Source organism: Myotis myotis, unplaced genomic scaffold (genome assembly GCF_014108235.1).
Source record: "Myotis myotis isolate mMyoMyo1 unplaced genomic scaffold, mMyoMyo1.p scaffold_m19_p_2, whole genome shotgun sequence".
NCBI classification, from domain to species: domain Eukaryota; kingdom Metazoa; phylum Chordata; class Mammalia; order Chiroptera; family Vespertilionidae; genus Myotis; species Myotis myotis.
In genome coordinates this window covers 28,210,868-28,217,875 of record NW_023416324.1, presented here as the reverse complement: position 1 = coordinate 28,217,875, position 7,008 = coordinate 28,210,868, and positions in this window count along the sequence as shown.

Below are 7,008 nucleotides of genomic sequence, written 5' to 3'. Positions count from 1 at the left end.
GGCCTGTCTGGAGCTCCCATTTTTCTTTATGTCTCTAGGCAGCCTTTCCTGGCTTGGTAGCCACCTTACTGCCCAGCATATGGGCCCCAAAAGAGGAAGGCATTTTCAGCCAGCCATAGTAGAACTCCTATGCCTTCCTCGGGGTCTCCAAGTGTGTTGGGAGGTGCTCCCTGTCCTGAAAGCTAGTCCCATGTCCTACTCCATGCCATGTGGCCTTCAGGCTTGCCTATCCTTTTGGTTTCTCGCTGCTGACCTCTCACTGATCCTTAGGAAACAACACTTTTCTTGCTTCACACATTTTTTTCAGTGAATCAGATAAAATCAAAGAATGCATAACATGGTATGGTGTTATAATTAAGAGCACAGATTCTGGAATCACACAGACCCATGTCTAAGTCCTTGCTATATCATTATCTGTGTGACATTGGTCAAGTCACTTAACCTCTCTGAAAAATGGGGTTAGTAATAGCTACCTGACTATTGTGAGCACTAAATGAGATCACACAGGCACAGTTTCCACAGCACTGGGCCCCGTACATAGTGCTCAATATCAGCAGATAATACATACAAGTGCAGGAAGATAAATGAGGTGGGGTAGGGGTTGTCAGCATCTCTATTTCAAAAAGACCTGTATGGCTGGCGTGTGGAATTGAATTTAAGAAGAAGAAATTAACTGGAGTAAATGGAAAGCTATGCAGGATGAGAGAGATGGGATTTGCTAAAGTGAAATTTCATTTCAGATACACTGCAGGGATATTGCCAGGCCACGGATGTGGGGATTACAAAGTTGTCCCTGATGGGGACCAATAAACAAACAAAGATGCCCCTGTGGGGAGACAGATATGTAAACAAACAAAAAAATAGAAGAGTATGCTATAAGAGAGGGAGGGTACCTGGGTAGCACATGCAGGACGGAGATGGAGTCAGGAAAGCTTTTCCAGAGAAAGTGACATTTTAATAGGGGCCATGAAGCAGTAGCAGGGGCTCACCCGAGGAAAAATCCTGGCAGGGGAAACGACACCTGTGCCATGTGTGTGTTCGGGAGCTGCAAAGAGTTCCATGTGGCCGTAATAAGGGGAGAACATAGCTCTGTGAGGGTAATGAATCCAGAAAGGTTTCAGGGGCCAGCCTGTGCTGGACTCTATAGGCCTGATACCGGGTAGAGGGTGTGCGGGAGGCAGCCGATTGATGTTTCTCTCACATCGATGTTTCCCTCTCTCCTCTCCCTCTCCCTTCCTCTCTCTCTAAAAATAAATGAAAACATTTAAATCTTAAAAAGAAAAATAAAAGCCCTAGCTGGTTTGGCTCAGTGGAAAGAATATCAGCCTGCAGACTGAAAGGTCCCAGGTTCGTTTCCAGTCAAGGGCACATGCCCAGGTTGCTGGCTGGATCCCCAGTAGGGGGTCTACAGTAGGGGGCGTGCAGAAGGCAGCCAATCAAGGATTCTCTCTCATCATTGATGTTTCTTTATCTCCCTCTTCCTTCCTCTCTGAAATCAATAATACACACATACACACACACACATACTAGAGGCCCGGTGCACAAAAAATTGTGCACTTGGGGGGGGGGGCGTCCCTCAGCCCGGCCGGTGCCCTCTTGCAGTCTGGGACCCCTCGGGGGATGACCACCTGCTGGCTTAGGCCCGCTCCCTGGGGGATTGGGCCTAAGCAGGCAGTCAGATATCCCTCTGGCAGTCCGGGAGCCCCCGGGGGATGTCCACTTGCCAGCGGGGAGCCGGTCTAAGCTGCAGTCGGACATCCTTCGCCCTGCTGAGGAGGCAGGAGAGGCTCCCACCACCACCACTGTACTGGCAGCCATCAGCCTGGCTTGTGGCTGAGCAGAGCTCCCCCTATGGGAGCGCACTGACCACCAGGGGGCAGCTCCTGCATTGAGTGTCTGGCCCCTGGTGGGCAGTGTGTGTCATAGTGACCAGTCATTCCCAGTTGTTCTGCTGTTGGGGTCAATTTGCATATTACCCTTTTATTAAATAGGATAGAGGCCTGGTGCATGGGTGGGGGCCGGCTGGTTTGTCCGGAAGGGTGTCCCGGATCAGGGTGGGGGTCCCACTGGGGTTCCTGGCCAGCCTGGGTGAGGGTCTGATGAGTGTTTGCAGGCTGGTCACACCCCCTTCAGGGTGGGGGTACCCACTGGGGTGCCTGGCCAGCCTAGGTGAGGGTCTGATGGCTGTTTGCAAGCTGGTCAAGCCCCCCTCTCAGTGGGGACCCTCACCCCATGGAGGTTTGGCCAGCCTGGGTGAGGGGCTGATGGCTGTTTTCAGGCTGGCCATACCCCCTTTAGGGTGAGGGGTCCCCACTGGGGTGCCTGGCCAGTCTGGTTGAGGGGCTGAGGGCCGTTTTCAGGCTGGCCAAGTCCCCCCAGTGACAGAAGCTCCCATCCTCTCCTTTTTTTCTTTTTTATTCTGGGATTTATTTACCTTCTATAATTGAAACTTTGTAGCCTTGAGAGGAGCTCAGAGCCAGCCAGGGTGGGCAAGAGGGAAGCTTGGCTTCCTCCATCGCCAGGGGCAACCCAAGCTTCCTGCTTGCTCCAGCTCCTTGGCCACGGCCGGCTGAAAGCAGGTATCTGGGGTTTATTTATCTTCATAATTGAAACTTTGTTGCTTTGAGTGGAGCTCAGAGCCCGCTGCAGCAAGCGGGAAGCTTGGCTTCCTCCATCATTGGGGCAACCAAGCCTCCTGCTTGCTCCAGCTTCGTGGCTGCCGGCCGCCATTTTGGTTAGGTTAATTTGCATATAGTTGCTCTGATTGGCTGATGGGCGTGGCTTAAGGTGTAGTGAAGGTACGGTCAATTTGCATGTTTGTCTTTTATTAATATATATATATATATATATATATATATATATATATACACACACACATATTTGTATATAACTTATATGAAGTGTCCAGAATAGGTGAATCTGCTACTTTAGGGCTGGGACAAAGATGGGCACTAGGAGGGCAAGAGCTAAAAACTATGGATTTCTTTTTGAGGTGATAAAAAAGTCTAAAATTGTGGTTGCATATATATGTGAATATATTAACACATTGTTTGCGGGTAGTTTTTATTGCGCGCTAACAGGTGGCGCGGGCCATTTTTGCTAATTTTTTGCGCAAATGGCAACGTTCAGTAAAATTATGATAACTTTAGTTTACGTATTTATATGTTACCTGCATTCTACCGCTAGTCTATAAAAAAACGTATCCCGCGTCTATAAAATACGTGTCCCGCGCTCTACTACCAGTCAACGTAAAACATATAAATACGTTTCCCGCATACAATGTGTTAAAAACTACTGAATTGTACACTTTAAATGAGTGAGCTATCTATAGTAAAAAACCATAATATGCAAATTGACCGAACAGCAGAACAGCAGAACAACCATCTGGACAATCACACTATGACATGCACTGGCACCAGGCCAGCCAAGGTAGGTGTGATGCGATTGGTGGAGGGGGGCAGGCCGCCATTGCCCCACCATCTCCCCACAGAGGGAGGCCCAGGCCACTGGCCGGCAGGGCAATGAATCAGGGGGTGAGGGGGGCTCTATGATTGGGGTATCTGCAGAACCGGGGAACCAGGGGTGTGTGGCAGTGGACATGGGCAGTGCCAGGCCAAGGCTGGTGCAGGTGGGGGCTGTGGCCGCAAAGCCGGGACCGTGAAGCCGGAAGCCAGGGGAAGGAAGGCCTGCCCTTGCACAAATTTCGTGCATCAGGCCTCTAGTATCTCAATAAAGCTATTAAAGAGAGACAGAGTGAAGGCAAGGAGTTTGAATCCCACTTACTGTCTGAGCCAATTCTCAACAGTGCAGGTGAGAAATGATGGGGTGGTGGTAAACTGGAAGAAATACATGGGTAAAAAAAATGGACAGGGGTTGAATATGGGAAGGGAAGGAAAGGGTAGAGTCTATCTAGGTTTACTGCCAAGCTTCTGTTTAGAAAACTGGGTTGATGGAGATACCAGTCACTAAAAGAGCAAAAACAACTAATACTTATATGGCACTTAATTGCCAGGCACTGTTCCAAGCACTTAGCCTGCATTAATTCCTTCAATCTTCAACAGCATTAGGTAGGTACTATTATTAGGCAGGTACTATTATTATCATTCCCATTTTACAGAAGAGAAAATAAGCTGAGAGAGGCTAAGTGACTTAGCCAAAGTCTGACAACTAGTAAATGGCAGAGCTGGGATTCAAACCTGGATATTCTGACTTCAGAGTCCCTCTCTTAGCCATAGTGCTATGCTACTTCTCTGGTACAGTGAAAAGGGTTCAGATTGGGGTATAATACAACTCCCAAATTCAACACAAATACACTGATCTCATACTGCACGCCAGGTCCTGGGCTAAGGGCAGGGCCCAAGGGGCACCCTCTCCCAACAGAAGATCCCCACATTTCCACTGTAGCCCCATCGTACTCACAGCCTCACTACAAACAAGGCAGCAAACTGAGTATGAGCTACATACTCAGCCTCACCCGCCCACACCTGCCTAGCTTCAGTTCTCACTGCTTCTCTCTACAGCTATATTTTCACAGGCAATGCTCTGGGTTGGGCAGGGGGGTTGGAGCAATAGACCAGTCCAGCAGCACAAACTTGTTTCCAGAGAAATGATGGAAAAGAGGAGAAAAGGCCAAGACACATCTCTCAAAGGGTCATTAGGCAGGCAGCTGGGGGAGGCGAACCTGAGCATGATGTCCAAGGCGCCTCACTGCATCCAGTCCTGGCCCAAAAAAGGGAACTCCCACCAGTCAGCCCTGAGTCATTCTCTCTCAGCCCCCAAGGAAGGAGTGATTTCCTGCATGGCCCTCTGGGCAGCTCAGGCTCCTCCTATGCGCTGTGCATCCTCTTATCTCACTCCCAGCCCCCTCCCTAGTGGGGCAGACCAACCAGAGTTTGGCTGGAGTAGGCTGGTCCTCATGTTTCCTCAACAGGAAACATGGACTCAGGGTTCAGAGAGAGCCTGGCAGCTCAGTAAAAGCAGCTCAGAAACCAGGAAGTCTCATGGAGAATGAAAGATGGAGGGCTGACCAAATTGAGTCCCCTGCAGCTCTCTCGCTTGGGGTCACTGCTAGACATCTACTGGTCCTTTTCCCATTTACTTAAATTAAGTCTCTCTGGATGCCTATTTTGAACTTAGCCTCATACTGTGGGAGAGACTCACGCCAGGCTCTGTGCTAAGCACATAATGTTAAATCAATGCATAAAATGAGGAATCAGAGGTCCTAGTCAGGGTGTCTATGTAGTAATTAAAGAACAGACTTTGGAGTCAAACAGACCTTAATTCAAACCTCAGCTCTGCTCCTTAGTAATGACTCTAGACAACCCATTTAATTCATCACAGCCTCTATTTTCTCTTCTATAAAGTAAGGAAAAGGGCACCTAATAGAGTCATTGTGTGATGAAATGAGACATGCAAATGTTTATTAATGGTAGCTGGCAGGATAATGGTAGGATGGGAAATCAGGGAAGAAGAGCCTAACTTGGAGGAGAGAATTAAAATGACAATCCCCACTTGTTTAGCTAAGGTAGAGACAGCATGAGGCACAAAAATGTTGAGGGGACACAGAGGAAGGACAGGTTGTAAGTATGCAACCCAAATGTCCTCAAGGCAGCCTTATATTCAGTTAGAACAGCTCAGTCCCTATTCCACATTCTCAGGGAAGTCCACACCCTGCCCTGTTTTTACTAGGACTCTGTAAGGGTTTGCATCCTCATGATCATCTCTCAACCTGAATCCCTGCTTTTGCTAAATTCTTTTATTTTATTTTATTATTGTTACCAGTACTACAGATGTCCCCTATTTCCCCCCTCCACCCAGCCCTAGCCTCACCCCAGGCCTTCCCCACACTATTATTTCTGTCCATGTGCTATGCATCTATAATAATGAAAGCATAATATGCTAATTAGACCGGACAGCCGATCAACCTTCCGGACGTCCTTCCAGACAACCTTCCAGACAACCTTCCGGATGAAGCCGGGGCTGCGAGGGCCGAGGCAAGCTGCCGAACCCCTTGCACGAATTTTGTGCATTAGGCCTCTAGTATGTGCATATATGTTCCCCTCTAAGATCTGTCAGTCTGTTCCATGCATCCATGCCTCTTGCTAAATTCTTGATTACTAGGTTGCTCACTTTCCATAGCTGCATCCTCTTTCAACTCCACAGGTATCAGAAAAAGTATTTCTCCCTGTTCCCAAATCACCATGAATATCAGGTATTGTGTATAGGACACTTTTACTGAATGTCTGGGGTGTTCATGGGGAAGCTAAGCATTCACAGAAGAGGGTGTAAAGTTAAAACTGAATATTAGGCATCACTGGTATAAAATTTCCCCCCGACAGTCCTCCTTCTGGAATTTCTCTCTGGTGAAGCTTCTTCTCCTCCTCAGGTTGCTGTCATTTACTAGCCCTCCTCTTTCTCAGGAGTTAGCACAGAACACGCCAAAAGTCCCACCAACTTCATATTCAGCAAATGTAGTTCTTTTTATTTTTTAATATATTTTATTGATTTTTTTACAGAGAGGAAGGGAGAGGGATAGAGAGTTAGAAACATCGATGAGAGAGAAACATCGATCAGCTGCCTCCCGCACACTCCCCACTGGGGATGTGCCCGCCCAGAACCAAGGTACATGCCCTTGATGGGAATCGACCCCAGAACCTCTGAATCCACAGGCTGACGCTCTATCCACCGAGCCAAACTGGTTAGGGTGAGCAAATGTAGTTCTATAACACCTTCCTATCGAGGTCATGCCCGAAGGCTCACCATGTTGTTTCTGATCACAAGAGAGCTACTGATGCCTCTGAAAGGAATGTGAAATTGCAGTTGTCTTTTTAAATTAGCCTTTTCCTCCAAAAGACTCTCTAAGAAGTAGTGACTTGGGGGCTGATCTTGAATCAGAAAGAAAGTTCTAGCAGGCTGAGATTGGAGGGATGTGCCTGGGGAAGCAAGGAAACAAGCCTCTGTGGCAGGATGAGGGAGAGACTCCAAGAACTGGGAGATGAAAGGTCAAAG